The sequence below is a fragment of the Lytechinus variegatus genome, chromosome 13, assembly GCF_018143015.1.
Source record: "Lytechinus variegatus isolate NC3 chromosome 13, Lvar_3.0, whole genome shotgun sequence".
Classification (NCBI taxonomy): Eukaryota; Metazoa; Echinodermata; class Echinoidea; order Temnopleuroida; family Toxopneustidae; genus Lytechinus; species Lytechinus variegatus.
In genome coordinates, this window is record NC_054752.1 from 21784835 (window position 1) to 21805889 (window position 21055).

The window sequence follows — 21055 nt, forward strand, 5'->3', positions numbered from 1 at the left end:
TGTGTCTCTATAATTCTCATGGGTCGTACACACACACACACACATATATATACAGTGCGTATCAAAAAAAAAGTTTACACTTTGAAAAATGAGCCCTGGGAATTACATCATGTGGGTAATTTTTTCACATATAATCTTGGGTTTGGGTCTCATCTATCTAATGCAAGTAAAAGTTTTGACAGAATGTTACACTTTCTGAGTGAGCACTGTCCATTTTTGTAAAGCTCGCAGAAATCTCTTTGCGCAGAAATGCTTGTTTTCCGGGACCTTTGTAAAGGGGAAGGAGTGAAATCAAACTTACCCTCCAAAACATTTCTCATCGATTTTCCTTGCACTTTTAGTCAATTGAAATTAAGGATACATCCAAGTATTCTGTAACAATTTTGCCACCCAAATTGAAATTTTAACACTTAGGAAGCACAACCTTTACCCTTTTTGTGCCAGCTGGATCTGAGGACATAACTGAATCTAAACAATAGTTTATATCAGCTTCTCCAGCATTTTTTCACTAAGTTTGCATCATTTAGAGTGGGTTTACATTTCATTTGTCATTTAATACTTGTTTCGGAGTACCTTTAGAATCCAATGTCATGAATCGATTACAAGAGCAACCTCCTATTCCTAATTGTTGCTGCCGTTGTGCAATGATAGCAATTTTGTCGCCCTCTACGTTCGTGAACGAATTAATAGGGAGATGGATAAAGGATAGGGGGGGGGGGATAGCCCCGTAAGGAGTACGGGTACACGACTTGTCCAATATGGTTGATGCCCGGGGGTTGATGTATAAGAGAGAGTGGCAGCAATATTAGATGTATAATGAGAGGACTTATAAAGGGAAGATTTATGAAGGGATCAATGAGGGGGCGCGTGATGGAGGACATGTGCAAAGGTATATAATCATGTTGATGATGTTTATGTTTTGGTTAAGGAATGATATACGTTGATATGTATACAGGGATACTGGGAGATTTTTATGTTATGGATATGAATACTTGTACTATTGGATACATGGATACTTGGATACGTGGATACTTGGATACTATTGGATACATGGATACTTGGATACGTGGATACTTGGATACTATTGGATACGTGGATACTTGGATACTATTGGATACATGGATACTTGGATACGTGGATACTTGGATACTATTGGATACATGGATACTTGGATACGTGGATACGTGGATACTTGGATACTATTGGATACATGGATACTTGGATACGTGGATACTTGGATACTATTGGATACATGGATACGTGGATACGCGGATACGCGGATACGTGGATACATGGATACTTGGATACTATTGGATACATGGATACGTGGATACTTGGATACTATTGGATACATGGATACTTGGATACGTGGATACGCGGATACGTGGATACGTGGATACTTGGATACTATTGGATACATGGATACTTGGATACGTGGATACGCGGATACGTGGATACTTGGATACTATACGTGGATACTTGGATACGTGGATACTTGGATACTATTGGATACGTGGATACTTGGATACGTGGATACTTGGATACTATTGGATACATGGATACGTGGATACGCGGATACGTGGATACATGGATACTTGGATACTATTGGATACATGGATACGTGGATACTTGGATACTATTGGATACATGGATACTTGGATACGTGGATACGCGGATACGTGGATACTTGGATACTATTGGATACATGGATACTTGGATACGTGGATACGCGGATACGTGGATACTTGGATACTATTGGATACATGGATACTTGGATACGTGGATACTTGGATACTATTGGATACATGGATACGTGGATACGTGGATACGCGGATACGTGGATACATGGATACTTGGATACTATTGGATACATGGATACGTGGATACTTGGATACTATTGGATACATGGATACGTGGATACGCGGATACGTGGATACGTGGATACTTGGATACTATTGGATACATGGATACGTGGATACGCGGATACGTGGATACTTGGATACTATTGGATACATGGATACTTGGATACGTGGATACTTGGATACTATTGGATACATGGATACTTGGATACGTGGATACGCGGATACGTGGATACTTGGATACTATTGGATACATGGATACTTGGATACGCGGATACGTGGATACTATTGGATACGTGGATACGCGGATACGTGGATACTTGGATACTATTGGAAACATGGATAGAAAGGGATATTAAGAACGATATACCACACTGAGACGTTTTGGTTATATTGAAATAACCAATCAATTTCAAAACATGTCGCATAGAGACATATTTGACATGGTTACAATTCGACGATTAATTTCACCCCGTCCTGCTTGTGATTGCAACGAGACACATCGTATAGGGCCTACATCACAATCCCTTTTTTAAACAAATTAATTTCATTCAGGGCTATGTCTTGTTGCGCTTTTATCTCGTTGTTTAAAAAGCGCTAAAGAACCAATTTTACTTAAACACTTACAGATTCGGTCATCGGATTTAAGCAGTCATTCCTACTCCCTGGGTGTATCTTAGCCATTCGTCAATGTGAATGTCTCGTTCTGATTATGAATTATCTAATATGAGTCGTTCTATTTATCATTTTTAACTTAAAACTAGAGATTTAATAGTTCAAAATTGACCTGATAATTAATTTTTTTGTCCGATTTTTTAAGAAAGATGTGAATAAGAAGTAAAGGAGTGAATATAAAGTTTTGTGAAAGAGTTATTGCATGAATGGCATACATTGTATAATTTATTTTTTTTCAAAAATTATAGAAAGAATGAACTTGATGAAGAGAAAATGTATCCACTTATCCTACGTATCCACGTACGTATCCCAGTAGTATCCACGTACGTATCCCAGTAGTATCCACGTATCCTCGTATCCATGTGTATCCACGTATCTCCACATCTGTCTCAAAGACTTATTAAGTATAAAGTTCTGAAAAAGTACGTCGTATCCATTGTTTTTCTCGTTTTAAAATCTAGAGATTTTTGTAATCGATTCATGACATTGGATTCTAAAGGTAAGCCCTTGTTTCTCCACACTTTTCCTAAGCTTGAAAATGATTAACAAAATGAAAATTAAGCCTAGAGCCATTTCATGTAAATCACATGCAGCTCATCAGTGTAAAGCAAATATCGTCACGATGGCCTTGGTGTATGGGGGAGTGGGGTGGGGCGCAATGCGCTCTTAAGTGTTTTGGCAAGGAAACAAGTTAAAGGTAAAATACATCATCAAATTAATTTTACTAGCTTAATTCCTCGTGTTCTTCATAATTAAGGTCTTCTTTTATTCGCACAACTATTTCAGATTTCTGCGCAAATAATTTTTCACTAACTTAATTTTCAAAAGTAAGTGGTGCTCACTCAAGCGGAAATATTTTTCGACAGTTACATCGTCATAATTATGATCTGTAATGATGTTAGAATGTGGAAAAATCTTCAGGATTTACAAATATATAATTTTACAGGATTTTTTCTAAGTGTAAACTTTTTTTGTATACGCATTTATATATAGGCCTGTGTGTGTGTGGGTGAGTTTGTTTGTTTTGTGTGATCAAGCGCCTTTGGAATGTTGATTCATGATTTGCACCCCATATCCCCCACCCGAAAGAAATATGGATATATATGTACTGCCTGTAACGAATGACATTGATCAAAATACCGTGTTAATGCAACATTTATATCAGTCTCACTGCACGTACGGATGCAGAAAGAATCGTGCCATCCGTTCATCCGTAGAATTGTATCCGTTATTTGCATTCATGTTCCCTACGCTCTACATCCATCGAGCATTCTTCCACTGTGATTTACTTGTTCGCCCATTTTGTCCATTGTCTGGAACGGATGAAACGGGTGGAGCCACGCCGAAATTTTGCTTGTCCGTTGTATCCGTTATGAATACGTTATATGCACGTAATATGCACTCTATCTGAAACCGCTGAAGAAACATTTTCAAGGCTTGCTCACAGCGCTCGCTCACCGCATTTTCCCTTAATTGATGAACACCCCTTGAAAGACATTTATGTTTTCATTCTGTCTCCCTACTAAAAAATTGGTAGCTCGCATGAGGATATTGATCTTAAATCATTAGTTTATATTACAAAACCATTCCAATAGTCATCGAAAAAAGTCGTAATAGGCTTTTAACTGTCATCATCAAAAGTGATACAGGTGATGGTAGTATTTATATACCCCGCATACATAGCCCTTGATGCGATGATTAACACCACTTGCAAGAGGTTTTTGGACACCAATTTGTCTTCCAACTACTGAAAATTTGCTCGCTTGCTTCTGTTTCTCGCATATTGATGTTAAGTGTAATTCAGCTAGTATAGCTTAGAATATAACCAACGACAAAATATCGTGACAGGCCTTTAACTGATAGATAGTAGAATTATGTATACGGTTATATAGTTATGTACCATCATTGTTTGGTGTCCCAAAATATCTATATTTTCAGATCAATATATTGCTATCACCCCCCCCCCCCCTGCTCGGACGGATTTACGCCACTTGCTCTAGATAACTTATTCTATATCCACCTCCATCCTTCAGACTCGACGCATATCACATTATAATGGGCCTGATGGTTGAATTGAATATTAGATGATTGGGGGGGGGGGGTAATAATTTACGTTGCAACAAAAACCCCGAATGAAGAGACATGTTGAAATCTTGTCTTGGCAGCAGGGAAATTCACTATCGATTGGGCAATCGACTAATGTCAGCCATGATAACAGCGCCGCTCCATGCAATCCCATCCTTCTCTCCAGAATGACGTCATAATCAGGTGATCGCGTGTTGACGAAACAAACTTTCTCATTGGTGGGGCAATTCTCGATTAACGCAGCAACAGCCTTATTTATGTTCGTAAGACATTTTTATTGGCTAGGTTAGGCTGGAATTCCCCAGGAGTGGGCGTGGCGTTTCAGACAGATCACCTTTAAAGATGTAGATGTATCTACAGAGCTTTCATTAGCCAATTTACTAGTACCGCCTATCGTGTGAAATGGACATTTCGTCTCTCAAGAAATTCTTTTTAAACTACCAACAATATTTTGAAAGAAAAGAAGTCTTATTAGATTTCTGTGGCATAATCTGGAGCAAGTTGTTTGAACAGGTAAGAAATTTTTGGCATTTTTTTGAGCAGGTAACATAAACAGGGGCAACTCGAGAGGGGCCGTGGAGGTAGGGTGTGACACCCCGCAATTGCCCTGTCGGCAGAAATAAAAATATGATGAAATAAATAGTGGGAGAAGGATGGTGTAAGGTTGGAAAAAACTTAAAATTATGATAAATTAAAATAAAATGAAAATAAAATCTAAAGATAAATGATTGGAGCGAAAGAACTGAAGACGTACGTAATATTTACTTTCTTTTCCTGTTCTTTCTTTTACAATTTTATTATTTTTCATCTTAACCCTAATTTGATTTCTTTTCTCAGGCCCATCACAAAGTTAAAGACAGAAGATTTTGCAGAACAATAACAGAATCGTTTTGTAAATTCTTGAAGCAGGAAATGTTCAGCAATTTAACAAAAATTCTCTTTTAAAAAAGAAAAAGGGGATGTGTTACAGGCAATTTGCAAACGTTCATAAACGAAATACCAAATGAATTTTCTGTAATTTTACACTATACATCTGAAATTACCTATAACGCAGTAAGTTTATGTTCTCGAGACTCTGCATTATAGGATCTTGTGGGGGGGGGGGGGGGTTAAGGAGAAATTTTCTACCAGTATACTTGTTGCCGAGATAATTATTAGTGTTGTCGATTTTTTAATCATTTTTTTAAATAAACAAAATATCGGATTTATTTGATTTTTAATCAGATTATTTCTATTTTATTTTTTTTTACAATTTTACAAAGTGCAAACAACCAAAATATAGTCCTTGACACTAAGATAAATTTTGAAATAATTCATTTCACTACTAAAATTATTCTTAGTTTTTTTATTTCATGATTCACTCAAAATAGTCAAAAGTCAAAATAGAATTTTAAGAAAATATTAACGTCATGAAGATGCTGGTATTTTCTGCTGTGTCTGCATCCTCTTGTGTAGAAAATGCTTCTAACCAAACCTGCATAGGCAACCTACTGTCCATACTATTGGTTAAGATCTGTCCAAAATGGATAATAAAAACTAATAATGGTTAATAAATTTGCCCAATTGGACAATAATTTCCAGAATATATATAACATATATATATATATATATATATATATATATATATATATATATATATATATATATATATATATATATATATATGTATACATATATTATATTATTTATTAGTGCCTACTAATATTATCATCATTAATATTACGACAGTCTTCCACATTTCAAAATGTATTGTGTCGATATTTATATTTTATCTGCTACATGTTTCAATAATAACAAAAGAAATTTTCAAGTATAATATATTTTAATTGGAATAATATTATATATGTATATGTTATTTATTATATTATTTGCTTATTGTTATGATATCCTGAAAAAATGATTATACTTGTCTTTTATTATTGGAATGTGGAATTAAATCAAATAGAGCGAAAGTAACATGAATAATCAATGCCTAAAAATAATTCTGCCACATTTTCTGATATGTGAGTATCATAACCAAAATATTTTTTTACAAGAAATTTACTAAACCAGACAAAGGTCTAGCGATTGTCTCTAATAAAAGCAGTCTTTGAGCAGTTTCAACCTTTACTGGAACATCTATGTATAGCAATTGCTGGGGAATTTGTGGAGAATGTTCTTAGATTTTTAAACGAGAGAAGGCAGCAAGTAAAGCCAAACATGGCAACCACCATGAAAATGATAATGATCTCAGCACAGCACCCAAGCAAGTTCATGGTAGTCATGGCAAAATTACCAAAGTATTGTTATTCATTTAAAGGAGCTACATGTAATATGCAATTTGGATGTCTAATACAACCATTGTTGATTTTGATGAAACTTAGTAACTGGAATGCCAGGCACACAACAGGTTCTTATTTAGTAACTTATACGACGGTGCATGACCAAAATATTGATTTAGAAAATCGTTGAGTGCTCGAAAGAAAAAAAATCAAATATGGTAAGTTTACTGGCTCCCTTCGCTCACTCGCAAGAGCAATTTTAGAACGTAACCAAAAATTTAAATGATAATGATCCACCGAGATCTATTGCTTGGAAAACCAATTGTGATTCATTACAAATATGCATGACCGATGGGCATTATTCTGCATACAAAAATAACGCTGCTGCAGGGGGTGGCGCTGGACCATATGATGCAAGAGTTATCGGCAAATAGGCCTCGCGATTCAAGATACAAAAAATACACCAAATTTGTCTTGACGCAGTGGCAGAGCCAAAAAAAAGGAGAAAGAAGAAAATAAAAGAAGGGGAAAGACAGAAGGAAAAAAAAGAAGAGAAAAATAAGAGCAGGAAGACGAGTGAACTTAATTTTTGGGAAGACTTGTAAAAAAAAAATATTTCGTGTTACTAATTAAATAAAATTTTCTCTCGCGCTTTGCGTTCGATAAGATTCTTATTTTGCTCAATAGGCTGATATGGAGCTTAAAAATATCAGGTTTTGAAGTCAATGTACAAAATATATTTCAGCTCGGACATCGAGCTTTCATTATATTTTTTCCATTTACAAATTTATTGCACTCTGTAAGATGTCCGTTAATATGGTCTACATATCAACATTTTGAGCTCACGCTCCGTGGTCGCATTATTTGATTTGCCAAGTTCCTATTGTCTTTGTGTATTCCATAAAGTTATCAAAATATCAATTTTCAGATGTGACTGTCAAAACGTAGGCCTATGCGCGCTCGCATTTTGATTGGTGAGTACTCTATATCACTTCTATACAAGCAAACAAAAACCCCAAGCCTTTCCATTACATTTTATTTTTAAAAATTCAGCTCGCGATTTGCGCTCGCAATAATTGTTAAAATGTATTAAACATTGTAATGCCTATTCATAATTAAAAAATGCTTAAAATTTCTAGTTTTTAAGCCTTAAAACCAACAACTTCCATACTGCCTATACACATATTAGAATAGATTAACAAATAAGAAAATATAATTTTTATGAATTCCTATTAACTAATTTGGGTCTTTTCAGAATGGAATATTGACAAGCTTAGGAATAATAGGAAGATACTCATCATTTTCATATGACGAAATATCCTTAGAATGTCCCGGTCCTTTGTTAAGACGATAACAAAAAATATCAGCTTGGCTTCGCGCTGGCATCATTCATTAAGTGTGATCCACATTTGAAATATGCTTATATTGCAGTTTCAGATCAGAATATCAATAATTGTCTCCTCGCGCTTCACGATCGCATTATTAATGAGACCCAATTAACCGTATGATAAAAAAGTGCTTAGAATGTCATTTTTTCAGGTTGGAATGTCAAAAAAGTTTTAGTTCGCTCTTCGCGCTCCCATTATTGAAATAGGTACCGTATTTGTGGGTAGCTGTTAACAGGATAACAGGTCCCTTTCCGATCATGCTCGAACATGACATTAACATTTCTGCTGGCGCTTGGCGTTCGCAGTAATTATCTTTTTACATACATATCTTGTTCAGGGTCACAAACATTGCCCAGAATGTTAAATTTTCAGGACAAAATACATAAAAGATTACAAAAAATTCGATCGCGCTTCGCGCTCGCACTTTTTAATATTTGGCTTATGAGATTAGTTCATATCTATGTTTTATAAGAACAAAGCTAAGAAGACTGATCGGGGAAAATATAGGTGAAGATATTTTTGTGCCCCATCCCCTATTGGTGAAAGTCGGATCCGGGACATGCCCCCCCCCCAAAAAAAAAAAGTTTTTCATCCCAAAAGTAAGGTCATCTCGTCCTAAAATACATGTTTTATTTCGATTTTGAATGATGTCTTACCATCATAAAAGACCAGAAATAGTTGGGGGACATTTGATAGTGTGTCCCCTGTACTGAGTATAGGGGGGACACGTCCCCCCTGCCCCCCCCCCCGGATTTCCACCCGGGGGCCCACTTCCATTCGCGAATTCACGTAATTTCCATATTCTGAAAATGCACCTTAACAAGTATTGGCGTGTGAAACCCTACCCTTAACAAGTATTGGAAACAAAACGATACTCTTGGCAAATATTCCCTGAAATGAACCCCTAAACAAGTACATGAATGTTTTCTTGTTACGGGTCCTTCGGTCGTCGGCTTTACCTTATTTGGTTTAGTACGACCCCACCTTCTACATCTCGCGCAAATCGGACTCTAAACATGAAGTGTTGGCGCAAAAAGGACATCCTTTATAAAACATTTTAAATTTGTTTTATCATCCCCGCAAATTTGACCCTAAACACGTAATTCTCCTAGCGAAAAATATACCTTTTTTCATTATTTTTGTGTTTTTGACACCCTTATCACGTTACGTACGTAACCCTAACCCGTGCCCTATCGTGAAAAAGACATCCTTTTTACGTGTTTTTTGGTCGCGCATGGTATCCACTCGTCAATGTAAGTGCCCCCCCCCTCCGGGGATTTCTGCCCATGTACATTGACATACACATTAACGATCGAACAATCATAAAATGCTTAAAAATATATTTTGCACAAACTGTCAAGTTGACAAGAGAGAGTCAGACTGAATGCCGGGGGGGGGGGCACTTGCATTGACGGGTGGATACCATGCGCGACCCCAAAACACGTAAAAAGGATGTCTTTTTCAAGATAGGGCACGTTACGCACGTAACGTAATAAGGGTGTCAAAAACACTAAAATAATGAAAAAGGGTATCTATTTCGCTAGGGAATTAGCTACGTGTTTAGGGTCAGATTTGCGAGGGTATAAAAAATAAAGACTAAGATGTTTTATAAAGGATCGTACTTTTTGCCCCAACAGTCAAACACTTGTTAAGGGTAGGGTTTCACACGCCAATACCTGGGTGCATTTTCAGAATATACAAAATACGTGTATATACATAGGGTGCTTTTCAAGACCCCATGGTCGCGCATGGTATCCATTCGTCAATGGAATTAAGTGCCCCCCCCCCCCGGGACTGAATTAGAGATGAGATCGATTGAAAAGAAAACAGAGAATTAGCCAGCAAACCTAGTACTAAAATATACCTCCCTAAGCTGGCCAAGCAACACTACAGGTCTAATTAATGAATTTTCTTGAAATTATTTCGACAGATACAAATATGCCTCGACGCAGCCAACCGAGTTCACAGGTCAGCGCAGGAGCCAACCGCCTGGGCTACTCCTGGAGTGGGATCAAATCCGGTACTGCCGCGGCTGGTCACATGTCATCCACCGCCAAGAGTCACGGCGGGTCAGTTCCAAAGGGAGGTCTCGTCTCCGGGTTGCAGTCCACCGGAACCAAGGGCAACTACCGCAAGTAGGAGAGTGACTTGTCCGCCCAAGACGTGATTCGACATTGTTCATGGAGGCTATTAAACAAGAGTTGAATCATCTGCAAATTCATCTTCGATCTGTAGCAAATAGAAGTAGTCCATAGATCTTGTTTCTTGCTTGATGTTTTCTGCCATTCTAAATGATGCCATTCAATTATGTCGTAACAGTCTGTAGGTACTGTCACAGAAAGTAATTAATAATTGCAATTACTGAATTCCGACCTTCAGGGCCTTCAGTAACACTAGTGCTACATATCTGTTAAATTTCATATTAAATTGAATGAATAATTAATCGTACGCTTGATTTTCACGATCGATTTGTAGTCCATGCAATCAAAACTGCCACTTACATTGTAATCAAATAAAATTAAATTAAGGTGCAATAGAATATTTCATTAAACATGTTCAACGACATGAAGGGGGGGGGGGGGATTCCAACGGCCATTCTGTTCATAGGAAATATAAACTAAGAAAGATGTTGATGATAAATTATTGATTACGATCCTGAGATTTTTACAAGGCTTGGAGTCTTGGACTCTATTCTGAACATCTATTCATTTGGTAAAAACAAATATTATATCAAAGCAAAATATCAACGAAGGATCGAGATTCTTTTGGATTACTATTTGATTCAATAAGCTCTTAAACATTATAAATGATTATAACCCGCCGAGGAGAGAGCATATAGATCTTTTCATTGATATGCTAATTGTTTAATTTTGTGATAAAAATGTTTGTTTTTATCATAATACTTTAGAAATAAATATTCGAATATGTTGTCTTGTAATATATATGGAAAACTTATTTTCATTGTTTTATAATTAAGATATATTTTCTTTTTAATAGTCTTTATTGATCATTCATTTAAAAAACATACAATCTGATAAAATATTACAAAAAATAACAGCTGCATTATGTGTCAAGCACACATACCAAGGATGAAACATCTATTCATTTGGTAAAAACAAATATTATATCAAAGCAAAATATCAACGAAGGATGAAACATAACTAACCATGACTTAGTTCACATCTCATTCATACATGTATGTCAATTGACATTATGCCATGACTTTGCAGGGATAGGTGTCGTGTGGGCGGTACCGGAGCGGCGGACGCGACATCGGGACTGGCCCCTATGGTTTCGGAGTGCTGCAGTTTGGGGTGTGTGGTTCCGGACGGCTGTTGCTTGGTTGAACGGGCGCATTAGACTTTTGGTCGCATATCCGATTGGGTTGGGTGGCTGGGAGGAGTGTGTTTCCCTGAGAGTGATGGGTGTGACAAGCTTGTGCCATGCCCATTGCTCCCGGTGGATACATTTCTCTCGGCGCCTTTCTCGTCGTGTGTGCGACTGGTGGTTTTTTTGCGCCTGTCCAGCTAGGAAGTGGCTGTTTGGGACCGAGCATTTCTGGGCTGTAGCGCTTCGGAGGTGTAGGGGTATGTCTCGGAGTCGCGTCCGTTGCTCTGGTGTTGCCCATTTCCAGACCTGTCCTCAATTTTAATTCTGATTTTAATTTGCATTATATATTTATGAGTTATCTTTTATTATTCTAACTTAATTGGTTTGGAGGCTTATGTATGTCTGTATCTTTATGATTTTTGTATATTGATAGTTTACTTTGAAATTTTCATGTTGTTCAAAATGGTCTTTGTATATATCTTATCTTACATGTATATGTAACAAGATCTTAACAATGTAAAACAATGTAAATTTAGCCTTTGGGCTACCATGAATTGTTTTTTTTAATAAAACCATTTATCTATCTATCTATCTTTGATATTCCTTTTCAAAAGTGAAAGCTTTATGGCGTTCCCAATGTCGCTTTGTCTATGATTTGTTGAATATATGCAATAAACAGCCTCCTTAAAAATAAATGAAGTCTTCTAGTTGACATTTTTCAAGCTCTCCATTTTTGGCATATCGGGGTAAAAAAATCAAAACCAGTAATTTGCAAACAGGGTAGTCATAGCCTATAATGGAAGTTACGAATACGCACGAATGGTGGCCTATTATTGTGTTTATGAGGTAAGACCCCTACCTGAGGTTTCACTGGCATTTCAACAAGACTGAATGACTTTGGTGTAATCATGGTAACTGCGATCCTATTTTGACAAAAATTGCAGTGTGCTTTTTTTACGACATTATAATTTGCATCTTCAAAGATTGGATTTAACTGTGACTGATGGGAATAAAAATGTTGGATAATCTGAGGGCAGAGAGGTGGGTAATAATGAGCCAACAAAATAATTTGAGGTGGCTAGACATGGCGTACGAGATAAAAATTCTAAAGCTGCAAGGGGGCGAAGCGAGTGAGCCAAACATTTAATTCACCTTATTTATCCAAAATTTAATCTTGTGATTTGATGTACTATTTAGAAAATGAAATGATACTTCACCCTTTTTCTTTGTTTACTTTTTGTCTTGGTCATGAGACTTTGGGTAGGGGGGCATCAGCTCAAGACCCCCCCCCCCAACCTTCTACTCCTTTTGTACGCTATTGACTAATAGCACCAAAGAAAAAGCGGTTGTGTAAGTCATCCGTAAATTGCAAACAGCTTGATAAATAACAATTGATTCAGGGTTGTGTTTCACAAAAAACTTTTGATAGCAAATGCACATAATCAACCAAACAAACTAAATTATTTCAGTAGCTTTTGACCTGTTGCAAACTTGTTATCAAAATTAGTTTTATTGTCTCACCTGCGAAGCAGAGTGAGACTATAGGCGCCGCTTTTCCGACGGCGACGGCGACGGCGGCGGCGTCAACATCAAATCTTAACCTGAGGTTAAGTTTTTGAAATGACGTCATAACTTAGAAAGTATATGGACCTAGTTAATAAAACTTGGCCATAAGGTTAATCAAGTATTACTGAACATCCTATTAGAGTTTAATGTCACATGACCAAGGTCAAAGGTCATTTAGGGTCAATGAACTTAGACCATGTTGGAGGGATCAACATCGAAATCTTAACCTGAGGTTAAGTTTTTGAAATGTCATCATAACTTAGAAAATATATGAACCTAGTTCATGAAACTTGGACATAAGGTTAATCAAGTATCACTGAACATCCTGCACGAGTTTCACGTCACATGACCAAGGTCAAAGGTCATTTAGGGTCAATGAACTTTGGCCGAATTGCGGATATCTGTTGAATTCCCAACATAACTTTGAAAGTTTATGGATCTGATTCATGAAACTTATACATAATAGTAATCAAGCATCACTGAACATTTTGTGCAAGTTTCAGGTCTCATGATTAAGGTCAAAGGTCATTTAGGGTCAATGAACTTTGGCCGAATTGGGGGTATCTGTTGAATTACCATCATAACTTTGAAAGTTTATTGGTCTAGTTCATTAAACTTGGATATTATAGTAATCAAGTATCTTTGAACATCCTGTGCGCGTTTCAGGTCACATGACCAAGGTCAAAGGTCAATGAACTTTGGCTGAACTGGGTGTATCTGTTGAATTACCATCATAACTTTGAAAGTTTATGGATCTGATTCATGAAACTTGTACATAAGAGTAATCAAGTATCACTGAACATCCTGTGCGAGTTTCAGGTCACATGATCAAGGTCAATGAACTTTGGCCATGTTGGGGTTTTTTGTTGAATAACCATCATATCTCTGTAAGTTTATTGGTCTAGTTCATAAAAAGTAGACATAAGAGTAACCATGTATCACTGAACATCTTGTGCGAGTTAGAGTAGTATTCAAAGTCAGCACTGCTGCTATATTGAACCGCGTGGTGCAGGTGAGACGGCCAGAGGCATTCCACTTGTTTTTCTTTCTTTCTCTCCACATTCCTGACTCTCCCGAGTCTAATATATTGCTCTTCAATCAGCCCATGGTACAGTTTCAAGCTGGCACAGATGGGCGGCATTAATATAGTTTCACGTACCGGTATACGACCAAGCCAAAAAAAAAAGGGATAGAAAAAAAGGAGTGAAATATTCTATATTTTGTTTGTATCATGTCAAAATCTATCCAAATGTTTTATTCTTTTCTAAACTTACGAAGGAGATGGTTCTTGTATAAAGCCCTATGTTTTACCGTATTCAGACCAACGATTGCGATTTTACAATTAATTAGAAAATCCCAAACGGCGGAGGGGTGATGGTTGCCTATTACTCCGTTCTAAAAACTCCCAAGTATGTAAATAATTGATGTCACGCCACACTCTAGGTAAGAAATGATGCAGAATAATCATGATAATCAAGCCGGTATAACCAGAGGGTCGAGGGTTCGATCGAACCTCTAAATTTTTTCAAAGGCAAGGAAAAAGAAATAGGGAAGAAAAAGGAAGAGCGATGAAAGAGAGAGAGAAAAAAAGAGAAGAGAAATGAAAAAGAGAAGGAAGGGGATGAGAGAAGAGCAATTAAGGGTTTATAAAGTCCGTGAGGGGATGAAGAAAAAATAAGGCGTATATGAAGAGCTCACTTGCAAAAGAGGTTAGGTCCATTTTTCATCAAATTTGATTTTTATGTCTCGTTATAGATTTTTAGTAGCTCTATAAGATGATACCAAAGAAAAGTTGAAATTTATATTAAAAAGTGAACTGAAATGGCAAAGAAAAATCTCCTTTAAAAGGGGTTAAGTCCATTTCAGTTTAGTAGCAAAAGGGGTTAGGTCTACACAGATTATTTTTTGGAAAAGAATATCTTAAAAAATATGAAGACAGGTAAATTTCTTTTGTATCCAATTTTATGTTCCCATGGTAGGATATCATGAAAATTCAATTTTGCATGAAAATATTGCAATATGGGAGAATAAAAGAAAAAGGTTTTCTTGGAGTGGAAATTTTGCTTGTCCGTTGTATCCGTTATGAATACGTTATATGCACATAATATGCACTCTATCTGAAACCGCTGAAGCAACATTTTCAAGGCTTGCTCACAGCGCTCGCTTGAAAGACATTTTTGTTTTCATTCTGTCTCCCTACTAAAAAATTGGTAGCTCGCATGAGGGTATTGATCTTAAATCATTAGTTTATATTACAAAACCATTCCAATAGTCATCGAAAAAAGTCGTAATAGGCTTTTAACTGTCATCATCAAAAGTGATACAGGTGATATAGATGGTAGTATTTATATACCCCGCATACATAGCCCTTGATGCGATGATTAACACCACTTGCAAGAGGTTTTTGGACACCAATTTGTCTTCCAACTACTGAAAATTTGCTCGCTTGCTTCTGTTTCTCGCATATTGATGTTAAGTGTAATTCAGCTAGTATAGCTTAGAATATAACCAACGACAAAATATCGTGACAGGCCTTTAACTGATAGATAGTAGAATTATGTATACGGTTATATAGTTATGTACCATCATTGTTTGGTGTCCCAAAATGTCTATATTTTCAGATCAATATATTGCTATCACCCCCCCCCCCCCTGCTCGGACGGATTTACGCCACTTGCTCTAGATAACTTATTCTATCCACCTCCATCCTTCAGACTCGACGCATATCACATTATAATGGGCTTTATTCTTATTCATCATATAAGATGGTTCAATTGAATATTAGACGATGGGGGGGGGGGGGTAATAATTTTCATTGCAACAAAAACCCCGAATGATTAAGAGACATGTTGAAATCTTGTCTTGGCAGCGGGGACTTTCACTATCGATTGGGCAATCGACTAATGTCAGCCATGATAACAGCGCCGCTCCATGCAATCCCATCCTTCTCTCCAGAATGACGTCATAATCAGGTGATCACGTGTTGACGAAACAAACTTTCTCATTGGTGGGGCAATTCTCGATTAACGCAGCAACAGCCTTATTTATGTACGTAAGTCATTTTTATTGGCCAGGTTAGGCTGGAATTCCCCAGGAGTGGGCGTGGCGTTTCAGACAGCTCACCTTTAAAGATGTAAATCTACATCTGTTAAACACAAATCAGCCAAGTGACATTGACTGAGGACCACTCGAAACGTGTGAAGTTTCGTCTCTCAATAAATTATCTTTAAACTACCAACAATACTGAACTTATTTTGAAATAAAAGAAGTCTTATTAGATTTCTGTGGCATAATCTGGAGCAAGTTGTTTGAACAGGTAAGAAATTTTTGGCATTTTTTTTTTGAGCATGTAACATAGACGGGGGCAACTCGAGAGGGGCCGTGGAGGTAGGGTGTGACACCCCGCAATTGTCCTGTTGGCAGAAATAAAGATATGATAAAATAAATAGTGGGAGAAGGATAGTGTAAGATTGGAAAAAACTTAAAATTATAATAAATTAAAATAATTTATTAAAAACACTTAATGAATGATGCGAGCACGAAGCACGAGCTGATATTTTTTTGTTATTATTTTAACAAAGGACCGGTACATTCTAAAAACATTTCGTCTTCCTATTATTCTTAGGCTTGTCGATAATCCATACTGAAAAGACCAAATTTATTTATTAGGAATTCATGAAAATATTATTTTCTTATTTGTTAATCTAATATCCGTAATGACAGAGAAGAAGTTGTTTTATTAAGGCTTGAAAACTTGAGATTTTAAGCACTTTGTTATATGAATACGCATTACAATAGTTCATACATTTTTAACAATAATGCGAGCGCAAATCGCGAGCTGAATTTTTAAAATAAAATGTAATGAAAGGGGTGGGGGAGGGTGGGGCTTGTTTGGTTAGAGAATTGATAAAGAGTACTCGCCAATCAAAATGCGAGCGCACAGCGATAACTTATATAGGCCTACGTTTGACAATCACATCTTAAAATGGATATTTTGAGAACTTTATGGAATACACGCAGACAATATAAACACTAGAAATAATGCGACCACGCAGCGTGAGCTTAAAATGTAATGTTGGTATGTAGACCATAAAACGGACATTTTACAGAGCTCTTAAATTTGTAAATAAAAAAAAAATGAAAGCTCAATGTCCGAGCTGAAATATGTTTTGTATATTGACTTCAAAACTTGATATTTTAAGCTCAATATCAGCCTATTGAGCGAGATACGAATCTCATCGAAAAGGCAATTCTGGCGCGAAAATTTTATATAGTAACATGAAAGATTTGGGTTTTTTGCAAGTCTTACCCTCATATTATTTTATTCACTCGTCTTTCTCCTATTTACCTCTTTTTTCCTTCTGTCTTTCTCCTTTTTTCTTTTATTCTTTCTCCTTTTCTTTCCTTTTTTTTGCTCCGCCAATTTTTTCAGGGGGGCACCTCGGGGGGGGGGGGGGCGCACCAAATCTCGGGGAGGGGGGGCACGTGCAATGTCATATCATTTGACATAGACCCCGCGGACTATCGGGATGTCCCCATAACAGTGGCCTAACTACGGGGGGGGGCATGGGGGGCACGTGCCCCCCCCATCGGCTGGCAAAAAAAAAAAAAAAAAAACAGGGAAAAGGGGAAAAAGAGGGAAAAAGGAAGAGAAACGTAGTGGGGGAAAGATTTTTTCACAACTTTATGAAACATTATTTGCTTAATTGTGTCTTCATTGTTCCTCGGCCTGGTGCTAGCATAGACTTTTAACGAGATATATAAACCTGCTGTACTAAAGCCTCCCGTTTTCAAATGAATATACAACAAAATAATATATTTCCTCGCAATTAGACTTATTATTGTTTTAAGTAGTGATATATTCTTATCTTTCATGACTACTGAAAGTTATTGCCCTATTTTAAGGTCTTAGTATAAAACATTTCCTGTCCGTGCTAACGTTCGCATTAGTGGATTGGTGAGATTTTTGCTCTTCATTAACTCCTAAAATCATTCCTTAAAATGTCAATTTTTCTGATCTGAATATCAAAAAAAATTTAACTCGCGCTTCGCGCTCGCATCATTTGGTTCGTGAAATACGTGGGGTCTTAGTGAATTCCTACAAACAAGCCTTGGAATGCTCCTCTTCATTTCTGAATTTCCTAGATTTTCAGCTCGCGCTTCGCGCTCGCAGCATTTCATTAGTGAGATGCGTATAATAATCATGATTACAATGACTTCAAAAAGCGCTCCATGTGTTTAGATGTAATTCTGACAAAATCAGCAAGCGCTTGGCACTCGCATTAGATGACTATGGTGAGATATGTATACTCTGACTTAATGGATTCGTAACTATAGTTCTTAAAATACCCATGTTTGTGGTCAATATATACAAAAATTTCAGCTCGCGCTTCGCGCTCGCATCATTTGGTTTGTCAAATACGTAGGGTCTTAGAGAATTCCTACAAACAACCCTTAGAATGCCCCTCTTCAGGTCTATATTTCCTAAATTTTCAGCTCGCGCTTTTGCGCTTGCGGTATTTGATTAGTAAGATGCGTATGATAAGGTGCTTCATGATTGTGTTTAGATGTAATTCTAACAAAATAAGCAAAGGATGGCAATAGCATTAGATGACTATGGTGAGATAATTATACTCTTAATGGATTCTAATATAATCCTTAAAATTTCCTTGTTTAGGGTCAATATATACAAAAATTTTAGCTCGCGCTTCGCGCTCGCATTGTTTGTTTAGCGAGACAGTTAAGTATTTTGATTACAAAACAATTCGCTTATGTCAATTTTTAGCCGTCAATATAAAAAATTTTCAGCTCGCGCTTCGCACTCGCATTATTTAACCAGTGAGATACACATCCGTTTGATGGCACTGCATGTCCTTAAAATATCTCTATTACGGTCAGTATACCTGACAACTGAGCGCGCTTCGCGCGCTCCCTAAGTGACCCGAAATTTTTGCTGGTGCCCCCCCCCCCAATGTCGTGACCCACAGTACGCCACTGTTTATAATTATATATATATATATATACTCCAACATGTACTTCTCTCTCCGCACACTCGATTTCGATCGTGAGGTACTGAAGTTATTGGTCACAAACGAGTTATATATGAATAAATGAACAAATAAAAAGTAAATTTAAACAAATATAATGATCTACTACTACAAAAAATTAGCATTCACAGTTTGCAGGAGGATTGTCATTATAAGCAGATTGCTTGAAAAAATGACAAATAAAATATTGCATTCAATTCAACATATTCACTGAGAAATACATGTACAAAACTAAATGCTCACTTTTGGCAAAGGGCAGTGGTTGTTGTCATGATTTAGTGTCCTTTGCCAAGAGCATGCATGTATGCATTTTTTTGTTATATATACATGTAGGGCCTATTACTGAAACTTGATCAGGGTACCTGCTGAATGAAGCACAATCATGTACAAAAAGTCTGAACAGGCGATGTTTCAAACCCATTCTGGGAAAAATCTCGCATAGAATTCAGCCGAAGTTCAGGGAACCTTTTTTAAATTCCTCCTTTCCAATTTTACCTTTTTTTTGTTCAGAAGTGCCATTGCTGTGGATATGATATGAACAAGTTGTTGGTGTTATATAAATATGTATTAGTTCATGTGAATGATCACATGCCAATGACCTTTTACTTTTATATTTTCTTAAAAGCTGTCCTCTAAAAACACTCGGATTTTGGCATTAAGAAAAAAAGCACACCTAGTTTTACTATCAACAAAGAAAAAAATCACAGGAAATTTTTTTGTACCGTTCACTTATGGTATCGGTGTTTAACCGCTTATAGGCTACATGCGACAATAAGGAAATAAGGGAGATGGGAAACCAGTTACAGTAATAGCAATTTTATTACACCAACTTTAGGGCAAACCTCATTTAACGTGCGCGGCCATCGTAAGGGCCGATATGATAACATCTGTCGCAGAGGGCGACATTTCACGCTACACATCAAACATAATAACATATTGGCGCAACCACTTTTCTCTATCTTTCCATTGGAATTAAGTCAATCTCTAACCAATTGGCCTAGGGGACAATTACTTCCTAAACAACAAAATCAATTCAATGTTTTAAAAGGTAAAACAAAACTATATCTGTAGTTATCTCGTCAAACCATGGATTCCGGAGAACACACCAATAGACCTGCATTCCTGGAAGGTATCACATATTAATCAAAGTTAACAGATCAGTATCAATACAAAGTATTGGCCATTACCATGGTTACTACATAAAACAAACTAAAAGGCATAATGTACCTTTAACCATTACTAGTATATAACATGTACAACAAGCGTAAATAAATAACCGACATATTATCTACCCTTCTATCTGTAGGCAAAACAAATAAATGAATAATCAACCTCTCATCTACCCTTATACCTGTAGGCAAAACACACATCAAATAGTCGGTCAGCATGACCTATTGTATATCAAGCCAACCAAAAAGGGAAAAACTCTAATAGCTTTGAAAACATCACTATGTATGCAAAAATAGCTAAAACCTGTAAAACAGTTAAATTCATGTAGCAACATCAATATTGCCAACACACAATGTAAAACAAACAGTTAAAGCATGACTAAGGATAAGAACTAAAAAAGCATTACTACATAGAACTCATCCATTAACACAATCATTGTGGACACTGCAGATGTATAAAACTAAAAGGGCATAGCAATACACAATACATTCATAAGTACAATCACTGTGGACACTTGTGAGCCTATATGTACAAATAGATACATACCGAAAAATGTCAAATGCAACTTACAATTTTTTTGTGTGTTTCATGCGAAATATAAATGCAAATGAATAACCTCACTGCCGTACATACTGAAGAGAAACAATCCTATCATAGGAAGCACAGAAAATATC

General features: G+C 36.7%; 1 long non-coding RNA gene across 1 annotated transcript; it reads left to right on the forward strand.

Moving 5' to 3' along the window:
* The first annotated feature begins 4733 nt into the window (after window positions 1-4733).
* LOC121426284 lies at window positions 4734-12293 on the forward strand. The gene is made up of 2 exons (XR_005971588.1): window positions 4734-5132; window positions 10199-12293. It is a non-coding gene; the product is annotated as an uncharacterized LOC121426284 (long non-coding RNA).
* Window positions 12294-21055: the final 8762 nt, after the last annotated feature.